This window comes from Gallus gallus, chromosome Z (genome assembly GCF_016699485.2).
Source record: "Gallus gallus isolate bGalGal1 chromosome Z, bGalGal1.mat.broiler.GRCg7b, whole genome shotgun sequence".
In the NCBI taxonomy this organism is placed as follows: Eukaryota; Metazoa; Chordata; class Aves; order Galliformes; family Phasianidae; genus Gallus; species Gallus gallus.
Genome location: NC_052572.1, coordinates 11,300,008 through 11,314,028, shown reverse-complemented (window position 1 = coordinate 11,314,028; position 14,021 = coordinate 11,300,008). Strand labels below are relative to the sequence as shown.

At 36.2% G+C, this 14,021-nt stretch overlaps 1 protein-coding gene across 30 annotated transcripts in view; it reads left to right on the top strand.

Annotated features, from left to right (window-relative positions):
- Positions 1 to 14,021, top strand: part of PRLR (prolactin receptor) — a 191,056-nt gene that overhangs the window by 36,223 nt on the left and 140,812 nt on the right. The gene's annotated exons all lie outside the window — the stretch shown is intronic.

Below are 14,021 nucleotides of genomic sequence, written 5' to 3'. Positions count from 1 at the left end.
TTCACAGATGTGTGTTATGGTTTCACAGAATGTGTTACATTCATTAAAAAGTTAAGAAAATAGATACTGATATTTTCAGAGGAGTTTCTCATTGATCTATGATGGTAGGACTCAGTCTGCAGTAAACAGGATGTAATTACCTGGTTTAAATAGGAAGTGATGGGACTGAATTGGGCATTCTGAGTAGCTCATACTTAAAAGGGATGTTCATAGATTTCACATATTGCCACAAATTGTTCTAGGAGAGCCATTCCCTTCAGATCCTGATTGTGGTGAAATAACAATTATAATCAGTAAAATATTTTATTTGTAGCTTGTTTTTAGTATTATTTTTCATACACTTAAAATTAATACGAATATATATTATTATCATTAATATCTTCATTCTTACATGAGTATTATGTTGAGGACTTACAGAACTGGGGTTCTTTTAGACTGAGTGTAAACATGAACTACCATGTTTTTACATCTGGTTGTTAAAAATGAACTAACCCAGAGTTCATTTGCTCTCTTTTCTGTTAAATAGTATGTTTTCTTCTTATTCCTTCTTCAGTTGCAGAAAGCCTTTTATTTACTTAGCTGTGCAATTGCTTTTATTCTGCCCAGTATCTACTGGTTTCCGGGACTGAATTTGAACCTCTTCTTGTTTCATCTTTAGTTATTCTTTTAAAGAATATTTTAAAATTCAGTTTCCCACATTAGTCATTGTTCTCTCTTAAGCGTTTATACTTAGTCTTTCCTGTGTTTTTCGTCTGATCTTTTTGAGGTGATAGTGAAAATTAAGTTTCTTTCCTAACTATAGATTTTTTTTTAATCTGATGCACACATAAAATATAGGATGCAATAAATTTGTGTTTGCATTTGTCATTTGTTTCAGAATTTCTAAGCAGTTTTGTGGCTTTCCATAGATACGTTTTCATCTATTGGCGATTGGATTGATCTATTGACTATATTGACTAATAGATCTATTGACAATAGATCTATTAGATCTATTGACATTAGCAGTCTGTCAGAACATAGTTGTATTTCTTAAAAGTCACTTTTCAATCAGTCTCATGAGGTTTCTCTTTTACTGTTCAACATTAAGGCTTAAAATGACTAATTAATGGTGTTTTGTTATGTATTATTTTTAAAATGTTTAAAATATTCTGTAAGTGATTTCACAGAGTGATGTTAATGCAGGCTGCTCAGTCTTTATTCTTGTAGGATTTTTTAGACAATCTGGCACTTTCTAACAACTGCTTAGTTTCCTTTCACTGTCTTATGCCTGCAATATTTGAATCTTATGTGGTTCAATCAGCTGTGTGAATAATAGTTTTCTCAGAATTAAAATTAGAAAATTCTTCATTGTTAATAATTCTGCACAGGCAATAATCTATCCAAATTGTTTTCATGAGCTTACAGAAAGATTTGGTTAAATCAGTGACTTTTTCTAACTTGTGAAACATGAGGAGACTAAAGCGTAAACAGCTTTCAGCAGATGCTGTCAATTAGCTGAGGTTATTCTAATAGGTCTGTTATATTCTGCATGGAATTGCAGTATATTAGTATTGTACAAAATTGATATTGTCTCTTTTACTGCATTCATTAGAAGATCCAAAGTTTCATTGTTGTTTATTTATTGAACAAACAGTATGTAGGAAATAAGATTATTTATTTTATGTTTTCTTCTGAAATCTATGGAATTAATATTTTTTTCTGATTTCCCATGGCTAAATTGATAAATACAGTCCTGCCAGCTGGAAAACACTATTTATTGTATATTAGTTCTTTATTCGTTCTCTACCCTATCCCTCAAGAACAGACAAAAGACCCTCAACATTCTTTACAATTTCTTACTCTTTGCTCTTGAAGGTCACTGTCATGGGAGGTTGTGCTCATAGTTGTGCTATGAGCTTTTCTGTCATGCAAGCTTGCACACTTGAGATATTTGAAAGGAAAATCTGAAAAATTCAACTGTATTCAATCAGAATACAATTCTGAGTGGAGTGATGTATTCTTGGTGACCTGTGTTGCTAAGAAACAAGCTACTGTGTTCTCAACTGATTAAGTCTTTCTTTTCCAAGTGTTTTTACCACAAGGCACATTGCAGTGTCTTATTCAGGCTTGGACATTTCAAATCCATTAACTATGAAGTCAATTATCTCCTCTTTACATAATGAAGTCTTGTTCCTTTTGAACTAAAATGACTTAGACACCTCTCCATGAATATCTAGTACGTAGTTCAAACTCAACAGAGGACAAAACAAAACTCTTTTTCTTCAGACCTATATCCCTATCCTGTTTCTTATCTTGAAACTGGTAGAGAACATTGGCAATTGTGTCTGTCACACACAGCTGTAGTCTGGATATCATCTTCAGTCCATTTTTGATCCAATCATTAGTACTGAATTTGCCAGTGCAGGGTAGGTTATAGCATTCTGTGAAATTTGCCAGTGCACACAAGATAGCTGAGAGTCTGCCAGTACAAAGTTGTACTGTTGGCATTATGCCAACTAATTTAAAACAATGAAGTCAGTACCTATTCTGTGCTTCAGGGGTGCTGCAGAATTTTTGTCTAATAGGAGAGTCTACCTGGCTAGATTTATTGTATCAGCTTATTCTTATAATTTCTAAGGAGCATTTCTGAAATAGAAACTTCTTTATTCAGCTGCAGAGCTGGTACATTAGTTTTCTCTTGCTTTACTATTTATCTCAATTACTGTAAAGTCATTTCTCTTGTTTTAAAAGTGCAGCTGCATATTTATCTAAAATATTTCTGTACTGTGTAGTTTGATGCTATCTCACTTCTATATACATCTTTATACTAGTTCTGAAACTCTTCACTTCAAGCATCCTACCTTCTCTATTTCTTCTTCCTCCCCACTTTCCCCCTCTATCACAGAGTCACAGAATGGTGTGGGTTAGAAGGGACATTAAAGATCATGCATATTCATGCAATGCCCTTGCTGTGAGCAGGGTTGTCCCCCACCAGCTCAGGCTGCCCATGGCCCCATCCAGCCCAACCCAGATCACCTCTAGGGATGGGGAATCTACAGCTGCTCTGGGCAGCTCTGCCAGTGCCTCAACACCCTCTGAGTAAAGAATTTCTTCCTAACATCTCACACAAATCACCTCTCTTTAAGTTTAAAGGATTCCCCCTTGCCCTATCACTATCAGACAATATAAAGTCTTTCTCCCTCCTGTTTATAAGCTCACTTTAAGTACAGAAAGGGCTCAATGAGATTTCCCTAGAGTTTTCTCCAGGCTAAACAAGCCCAGATCCCTCAGCCTTTCTCCAACCTTTTCATCATTCTCATGGCTCTTCTCTGGACCCACTCCAACAATTCCACGTCCTTCTTGTGCTGAGTGCCCCAGACCTGAGCACAGTACTCCAGATCAGGCCTCATGAAGGCTGAGCAGAGGGTGACAATCTCCCCCCGTCCCTTCTGCTGCTGCTCTATTGATGCAGCCCAGGATACTGTTGGCCTTCTGGGCTGCACGTGCACACTTCTGGCTCATGTACAGCTTTTCATCCACCAGAAATGCAATTGAATGGCTAACTCCTGCCTATTTACCCATCATTGCCCCATTATGTCAGCAATTATTGTCCACTTGTTAAATTTTCAGATCTTCTTTTTTGTCTTTTCCTCTTGATGGAAAATTTCATAAACATTCAGTAATCCCTTATATCTTATCACTTTGTATGCTACTTTGCTATTCTAGCTACAAAGATTCATTTTGATTTGATCAAGGTTTTTCTGAGATCACTACCTGCAATACTGAACACCAGCATTGTTATTTCCCAATTCCCTGCCTGTCTTTATCCATTTCTGGTCTTTTACCACAGATTTTCACTTAATTTGCATGAAACTTGATTTCTAGTTTCCCAATTTCTACATCTAACCATTCAGAATAAATCACATACTTGGAGAAGATCCGAAATTTCAGTCAACAAAAACTGATAGAGGGTTACAAATTACAGCTTGCAACGTCTTGAATTTATGAGTTAGTATAGGGTATACTCATCTCATATTGACCATACCTTTCCATGCTGTTCTTAAATTTTATCTATGTTGTTTACCACTCCCAGCCATATATTTTCAAGTAGTACAAATAGCTTCATAGATCAGCTGTCATACAGACTCATCTACCTTCTGGAATATTTTTAGGATAAATATCATAGACTGAGTAGTTCTATTGATTTATAATAGCAGCAATATTCCTCACACACAGATCACGCACCTCAGAAGACAGGAAAAAATAATACTGTGAAATCTTCATGTTCCAGGCTATCTCAGAATTCTTAGCTTGCTTTACCAGAGGTGATTAAGCTGATAAATTATTACTAAATTAGACCTATTGCTTATGAAATAATGGAACATTTCTGGCTTCTACTTCTGCAATCATGCATTTATTGATTTAAATTTTTACTTTATTTCTCAATTTCAAATTCCATCAGACTCCTTTTGTTTGAGGTTCTGGAGGGATTCTGCTGTTAGTGCTGTTTCCATTGTCTGAAGAGGCTAGATTTTATATTAGTTCTGCATTCACTAGAGGTTGGTTAATCCTGCTATTCACAGTGATAAGGAATTACATTATTGACAGGCACTTGCTGGTCATGACAAGAAGACAGTTGTCTATGCTGTTGCTTTATTAATGTAAGGGAAAATAATCCTGTCAAGGACATTGCTGAACATTTTCAAAGTTTGGGAGTTGGTACAGATTGTGGGTTACTCTCAGATGGCAGTTTGCTTGCAGAAAAGCTGTTGTGGGAGATAATAGACTGTAATAAATAGAACTTGTTCTGCCCTATGGCAGTGAGACTGAGTGCCAGAGAATTGTATTGCTCACAGTTAATTTATGACAGCAGCTGTAACCTCTAAGCAACAAGATTGCAGAACTCAGTAGAAGACAGTTTTTAGGTGTGCTTGCATTACACTGAAACAAAGTATGGTGCTGTAGATTCTTAATGCATTTATTGTTCTTTAAAGTGGAATATATCACCTGAAAAAAATCATCCAAAAGTCTTGCAGCCTTGGAACAGTTAGTTCAGTGCCTAATTTCCAGTAATGCTGAATTTGTCTACCTTCAAACTCTAATCAGGAGACCTAGTCACACTTCTGCCTTGTTAATTTATTGCACCACTTCCCATAGAACTGTCAAGATTGTTTCCAGCAGCCACACGCATTTACACCTAGAAGTTTCAGCTCAACCTTGTAAGTTCCCAGAAAATTTAATCTGGAAGAAATTGTAGTCATGGGTAAGAGCTGCAGGAATATTTGGAATTTTTTGGCAAAACCACAAGCTAAGCAAGGTTACCATATCGTGTAACCAATAAACACACTGTGAGCATTTATGAATCAGATAGCCTCTCTCTAATTAGGTGATAATAAAACAGAAAGGAAATTTGCTGGGTCACTTTTCCTAATGCATTAGCCATTTCAGCAGAGAGAGCAGATAAATGATTTTAATACCAAGTCATTATACTGATATTGTTGGATGACAGATATCCGCAGCTGGAAGGATAGTTGACTATTTCAGTAAAATGTGAGTTGAGGCTTATAAATGCGATACACTTCTGTCATGGTTTTATGATTTTTGGTTATCAGTATTCCACATCACATCATGCAGTGTACTGGGAGCTAAGGAGCAAATGCTTTAGTTCCGGGTACCTGTCTGGAAGAGAAGAAGAACTACGTTCCCCAAGAGCCTTTTCGAGTACTGTTATCATTCCTGCTCAAGGGAACAGATATAAGGACGCAGGTCATCTGACTTGTCCCTCTTCTCGTCTCGCCATATTCCCTGTCGGATCGGCTCGCTACTGCTGTGCCCGACTGCACGCAAGGCTTCAGTATTAGTGTAAGGCCTTTGGCTCTCGGACAATCTTTCTCTCAATTATTGTTGATGTATATTGTATTATAGTGTGTTATCTTACATTCCGATACTATATTTAGTAAGTTAGTTTGTTTCTCCTCAGATCATTGCCGCTGTTTTTAATTATTTTGGGGTCCCCTGTTTCCCTTCCTGGAGGCACGGATTTTGTGAAATCCCTCTGCCCCACTAGTCGCGGAACCAGGGCCTGGACCAGCCCTTAAACCATTGACAACTTCGCATGGCTTTGCATGGTCTTGCATGATCCTAGATATCTGAAAAAACTGAGAGCAGCCATGTGAAGGACTTGAGCATTCATTGAGTATCAATGACTCCATGTCCAGGTGGAGGCTGGTGACAAGCGGCATGCTCCAGGAATCAGTCTTGGAACTGGTGCTTTTCAGCATCTTTATTAACAGCCCAGACAGTGGGATTGAGTGTGTACCCTCAGCAAGTTTGCTGATGACACCAAGCTGAGTGGTGCTGTTGACAAAATGGAAGGAAGGAATGCAATCCAGAGGCATGTGGACTGCCTTGAAAAGTGAGGCCCCAACTCAAAAAAGATGTGGAGCTGTTGGTCCAGAGGAGGCCACAAAGGTGTTCAGAGGGCTGTAACACCTCTCTTACAAGGAAAAGCTGGGGGAGCTCAGCTTGTTTAGCTTGGAGAAGAGAATGCTCCAAGGAAATCGTGTTGGAGAGTTGCAGACTTCCTGTCCTCAAAGGGAGCTTATGAACAGAAGGGAGACCAGCTTTTTACACAGGCGGATAGTGACAGAACAAGATTTTAAACAAGAAAGAGGAGGTTTAGGTTAGATTTAAGGAGCAAACTTTTTACACAGAGGGTTGCAAGGCCCTGGTGCAGGCTGCACAGAGAGCTGTGGATGCCCCATCACTGGAGATACTGAAGGCCACGTTGAATGGGGCCCTGGGCAGCCTGAGCTGGTGGGAGCAACCAGCCCATGGCATGGGTTTAGAAATAGACAAACCCTGGTCCTTTCAACTTCAAGTCATTCTATAATTCTGTGGTTCTCAGCTTCAAAATTCAGTTAACTGGGTATAATGAATGTCAGTCATTTTTTGAAGAAATATTTCATATTCTGTATGATTCTCTTCCTTTTTGCAATGTTTTTTGTTACATATCCATTTTTCAGACTACTACTGCATTTTTGCATATAAATTTCCAAATTCTATCTGCACTATTACATTTCAAGCTGATGATTAATTCTTACTTCTATATAGCATGCAAATGACATGCCTTGGATAAAAAATACCCTTAGACTGTGAGCTTGCCAAGACAAGAATTGTTGTGGCTCTGGAGCTTCAGAAGTGTTCATCCCACGTGGGGCATGGGTTTGTAGGCAAGTGGTAGCAAATGGTGTAATATGAACAGAAGAGATATAACATGAGGAAGATTTTCACTGATTTTACCTATAGTCTTGTAAAAAATAGCATTGAATAATAGATTTTCTGCTGGGCCATACCCTAAACCTGGACATCACATGTGGCTCTGGATGCTGTGGCAACTGCAGCTGTGTTGTCAAGGAAACAGTCTTGTGCTCAGTAGGCAAAACCAATGAGGATTAAGCTAGGCTATATTATAGCTAAGCCTCTGTGACCTTATCAGGAAGCAACAAGATCTGTCTGTTCTTCACTGTGCAGGTGTCCCTCAGGAGTGAGGGAGATATGCACAGGCAAAAGCATACATGCAGTAAATCTGATTTAAATGTCAGACCGGGATTATTCAAACAAGTGAATGTATTTCCCAGTTAGATGGATTAAAAGACTCTACGTGTGTAAGTAAAATGCTGATATAAAATAAAACTAGATATTGTGAAGGAAAGTAATGTGACATGTTTTTCTGTTAGCTACAGAATAAGGAAGAATTTAATTAAAGTATGATGAACTTTAGAAATCTTTTCAGTCTTTGTTATAGCTTTGTAATCAGGCTAAAATTACACAGAAGTGCACCATTATTAAAAAATATTAATTTCCCACTGTCAAGAAACATTGCAGATAGAACACTGAGATGCAGAATAGTTTTCAACACTTTCAAGCAGTGTTCTTCAGTGCTAAGAATTACTTGATGTATGTGTCACTCAAGTAAGCTCACACTCCAGCACACACGTGTTATTTCATCCCGGCGTTTTGTATCTAAAAGAATCAAAGTTCAGACGGAACTAAGATAAATAAATGCAAGGCAAAAATACTTACTTGCTTTCTGCTGGACTGGGAGGGAAGTTTAGAGACAAAAAGTTTGTCATATTGCTCTCATAAGTTAATTAGTGTTTGCTTATACTTTAAAAAAAAATTATATCTTTCTTTTTTGTTTGTTTGTTTGTTTTGTTTTGTTTGGAAGGAAAATAGAGTTTTCCACTTGTGATGAGGTTTTATAATAAGAATGAATAGACAAGGAACTGCATTTTACTTGATTTGGCAGACTCTCCAGAGTTTATTGTGCTTAACTATTTTACACTGTCGCATAGCATCAAATGTGATTAAATGCCTTTTTAAATTAGCACTATGTTTTAACTGTTAAACTGGATTTATTAATCATTTTATTTTTCTTGTTTCAGTCTTTTGGTGTCTCATACCTGTCTTTTAAGAAAAATGGTAATTTTCATTTGTCGATATACAATGCCAGATGAATCTTTTTCAGCAGTGATACTATACATTATTTTGTACAGAACAGAGAGGGGCTGAAGCAAACTGTCATGAGACATATCTGATTATCATAGAGTTTTTACTTCTAACACCCAATGATTTGTTTTCTTTCTTGATGTCTTTTCTATTACAATGAGTTTAATCTAAACCATCCCAAGCCAGTACATTTTGTCAGGTTTGGAAGCTTCTTTTCAGGTATTCCTCTCCTTTATTTTCAGTGAACGCAATGCTTCTACACTTCTTTCTCTTCTCAAATATCTGTTTGTTTGTTTTTTCCTCCCAGAATTGCTGGTTCTACCATTTCATTTGTCTTACTGAAAAATCCTGTGTATAGGATGTTTCATGTTAGATAAAGAAGTTCAGGCATTTTGCAGCGTTTTTAAGGACGCTGAAAATGACTTTAATGCTTCATTTCCAGGATGGTTGCAAATGATTTATTAAGATTTTATAGTAAAACATTAGGGAAAGAAGTGAAGTAAATAAGGAAGTGAAGACTTCACCATTTATGTGAGTTGAATGTGATGTAAGTCTTGTTAAAAATGTGCAGCGGGAAAGTGAGAAATGACAGTGTACTTGATTCTAAACCATCTGAAATCAGACCTGTTAGAATGCATGCAACAGTTAGCTTTAGAAATTGTGAATTAAGTCTTTGGAGAAAAAATCCATTATGACAGAAAGTGTTCAGATAAATACATATACTGAAAATGAAAGGATTAGAAGATTTATTGTGCCTCCCAAAGAGTTTGACATTCCTGTTTCTTCTTTCTTTATTCATTTTTTATTTTCAACTTTCAAGTGGTTTTCTATCACACTGTTTCATCCTCTGATGTTTCTGTTTATTGTTATTCTGAAGGTTAGACAGCCGGATTCTTCTACTTAACTTTCTTCTAGACCTTTTTCCACTCCTTGCATTTTTCCCAATTTTACACAAATACTTCTATCTGTATTCTCCCTTGGTAATTTCCCTTTGCTTTTCAATCACTTTAAACATGCTTTATTAATTAGTCTGGCTTTTATAAGGAGTTTGGTGCGAATCAAATTGATTTTTTAGTCTAGAGCTAACTAGTGTAAGTGATCTTTTTCTAATAGCAACAAATTGAAGCTGCTTCTTTAAACCAACTAAGTTATGAGTTAGACTCAGGCAGGACTTGTCCATCTTGTACAAGTGCTGTGCAACCAATCTGTTTGTGAATAAGAAAGTTAATTCTGTACAACGTTAATTCTAATTACAGCAGGCTGTCGGCGTGTCCCAAAACCAGGTGTCCAGGTGTTCCAACTTGCATAGTATTTTCTTCCAGTGTGAAATACTGAGAAATACAATTCTCTCACTTCATTTTTAATTACTTGTGTAACTTCAGTCCATCTCTTCTAAATGCCTTGTACCAGGGAGATGTAATTTATGTGATCAAATTCAGAAATGAATTGAATTCACCAGAAACATGTTAACATGAAATCAAATTAATAACGCTTTGTCAGTGAGGAGGAAATCAGGACTGGACTTAGAGTAGTGTACTTAAGCCTAATTTTTCTTCATCTTTAATCTCACATCGTTATTTACAGTACTGAACAATTGAGGAATAGTTCTACTAAATTACACTGTTCACATTTGACATATTGTACATCAATGTAAAGACTCCATTAAAAATGGAAGAACTCAGGCGTCACGGCTGCTATTGCCAAAGAGTTAAGCAGAGAACTGCAGTTTTAATAGCAGTGAATAAGGGTATAATATGTGCAAGTGAAATGAATTTCTACCTGTATTCTTCTCTGACTCTTTTGAACGTGAATGCAAATCATACCAATCCCCTTAGGTTACGGTGAGTGAATTCCATTGTTGTGAGTTTCTGTGCTTATAGGAATAAACTGTGTATTGTATTATTTTTGTACTATACTGCGATGTTTTGAAGTCAGTGCACTGTTGATAAAGTATCTATTACTAAGCTGCACTTTAGATGTTTAGTTGGGGTTTTTTGGTTGTTTTTATTTCTTTTTTTCCTTTGTACTTTCTGACCTGTCTTACACATTTGAACGTAAATTTTCCAGGCAGGTAGCTTAGTAGCCATAAATCACTTTTTGAACAGGTTTTGATGAATGAAACATTCAAACTTAAACACACTTTCAGGTGTTTAGGCTGTTGGTTCTTTTGTTTTTATATCTTGTGATGAATGTTATATACTTTTCCAGATGTTTAATTGAAGCAAATGCTAACGATGCACATTTTCTATTCCTACTTCTATTTAAATATCAGATTTTCAGTTTAATGTTTTAGAAGTGATAGAACCAAGTCCAGCAAATTATTAATAGAAAAATTAAGGAATTTGGTTCAGCTGATCTGCTAATTTTCTTTGATGACTGGATTTCCAGTCTACAGCCCAGATAAAACCCAAGTACTCTGAGGGATGCAACAGCAGTAATGTTCATCCTGTTAAGAGACCTTCACCTTTGCTGGAAAGAACACACAGAGGATTTTTTTTTTTTTTTAACCAGCTGTTTTTTAAGGTTATTAATTGGCCCGCATCCAAGAAGATGATTATTTCAGTGCTTGTTGCTTAGGACTTACACTCAAAAACGTGGTTGCTAACACAAAACTGCTTTGCTTCTTTAGGAGGTATTAAAGTCTTTTCAGACAAGAGAACATAGAAATTGCTGTACCGCATCAAAGCTGTGGTTCAGTTTATTCAGCTTATGATTGGATCTGATAACATGGTTTTCACAGAAAAGTCAATAATCTGTTGCGTTTACAGATCAATCAGTTTAATAAAGAAAGCTTCATGCTAACTTCTCCCAGTCAGTCCTTGTGAGGCTTGATGTGAATGCAGACGCTGTTATTTGGATGAAGAAAATAAAGGTAAAGATTACTTTGCAGTGTTACTGCGTAAAGGAGAACGGTAAGTAAGACCAATAGAAGGAAGAGGAAAGACAAGAAAGAGCGAGAGAATGGCAAACAGCTGAACAGTCAGTATTAGACAGATACTGCCTGAACAAGAATGGTAGAATGGGATAAAGTTCAGGACATAGTTTTAGAGCTGCATCAGACTGTGATAATAAACAAGATCATAGGACTGGGATAAAAGTTTTTATTAAGTATTTCTTTTTGCCAATTATGTATGTTCAGTTTTTTAGTTTCTGAGTAGTAGTAAACTAGTTTATTTTAATCGCATTTTTTGTTGGTTTATATGCCCTCATAATTATCCTCTTTCTAAATTAGAGTCCAGGGATTTTTTTTCCATTTTGTGTCATAGTTTTTTTTCTATATCTTTCCTTGTACTTTCAGTGTTATATTTGAAATTCCTGTCTGAACTTCTTTCTTTTTGTATTCTTGCTATTTATTTATATATTTTGTCTGTGTGTGATTCTTAGAACTGAAATCAGTGTTGATAGTATAGCTATGCCTTTGATTTCTGTAGTCCATCTGAGAACTGATAATATTATATTTCATTGTAATTTTTATGCATTGCTTTAACTTAAGCATTTGAGCAACTTTGGATATTGAGAGGAAGGTCTGCTTTCTCAGTAGGTTGATTTGACTTTATGTCCAGTATCTGCACGGGTAATTTATTTCCTTTCATCATCTAGGTTTGCCAGTTATCAGTAAAACTGTACTTGCTAATGTGATTTTCCAAATGGAAAATGTCTCCGTGTTCTTGGATGTAGAGCGGAGCTCAAGGACAACTTGCTATCTCCTGTGCTGGAGCTTATGGAGGTGGTAGTAGTAGAGGTCCTTGCTGCTAGCTCGATTAGTCATTTGTTGCTCCCACTACATTCCTTTTTGCTTGAGATAATAAGATAGAATGTTATATTTACTTTCAATTGCAACTGAAACACTTTTGTATTATTTTTTTCAGACTCTTTCAGCTTTTAATTAAATGACAAGGTTAAAAGCTCCCTATCTCTCAAGGTTGTGTTTTTAATGGAAGAATGTGTCACAGTTAGGCAGTTATTCTTTCATCCAGAGGTCCCTTTAGTGCGATGGCTGGCCTATTCTTGATCTTTTTATGACTGTAGATTTGCAGTCCCCTTCATACTCAAGCAATGTGAAATTTCTTATCTTGTGATATTTGGTGCTTTTCTAATGGACAGCACACGGTTTAACGAGGTGCATTCGTTAACTGCAAGTTAAGTGTTTCTCCTAAACTCCTTCCAGTTTCAATTTACTTATTTTTAAGTATTCTAAAATTCGTGTTATATGCAAGTTTCAGCAGAATCCAGAGAAAAATATTTACTTCTTTTTGCTTGTACTAGACACAAGCAATCTTTCTTCTGCAATTTTTACATATGTTTGTCCTAAAAATTCTCTTATATAACATAAACTCATGTTTTGGCTACAACAATAATCCTACACTGGTGAGGACAGTTGTTAAGTGATAACAAGTAATTACAAGGTTATCACATTATAACAAGAAATAACAGGTATGCTGTTCCAGTTTTGCTGACAATATGAACTCAGCCTAAGCCTGTAATATAATTTGGCATATGTATAGGATTTTGCTTCTTTACATTTTCTAAACAAGGTTCCTTTTAAATAGTTCATCCTTCCATTGTCATTTTGGCACTGATTTTGCACACACAGAGGTTGGTTATCTGGGGCTTGGTGGTCCTCAGGTAGCTTCCTAATCATTTCCACTACAAACGTGGCACTTCAGCCCTAACATGCTAGAATTAGGAATCAGCTTTGTAATCTTTAGGAGATAACTATTTTTAGAAAATAGATCAAGTGCTGAAAGTATGGATTTTCTCAAGTACTTTCTGGGATTTGGACTCCTTTTTACCTAAGTGCCAAAAAGAACATACTATTTACACCCAATTAAACATCATATTGCTATGCAACTTCAAGCAATAGCTGGCCTACTGGGTATTGAAAAGATATATTAAATTTCTTGCTTTGGACTTTCAACTGTTTTGAGTCAGTATGAATCGCTTCTAATAAGTGCAGCTAACCTCTTCTTGGGCTTAAAAGCAGGCTTATAAGAAAGCATGCCTATTTGTGGAAGATATTTAAATGAAAAATATTATGCTTTCTTAGACATGAAAAGGGATATTTAATAAAATAATCTTTTGTTACAAATTCACTATTTATTATTCTGTCTTTGTATTGGCTTCTTTAAAGAATAATTCTGTATTTTTTGTCCAAATACACTTGTGTGTATGTACTTGTCATATTTATCCCATTTGCTCAATTACAAAATATTTCTACTTCCTAACTTTTCTATTTCTGTCACCTGGAATAGTGTCCACCGTACAGTTATGGAGGTTGTGAGCAAAGGTAGCACTCAACTTTTTTATCCTTACCCAGGCATCCAGCGGTCATACACATGACTTTCTTTGTGACAGTTAGTTTTGTTTCCTACTTGCATCTCATTGTAATTCTTCTTTCTTGCATTCTTGTTTGCCTTTATCTCTCTTTAGTTCCTTGTGCTCTATTCTATGGATTACCTGTAAATTATTTATGTGAACTCCCTTCTGGAAATACAGTGGCATTTGTTACAATTCAAATCTTGATATGGATG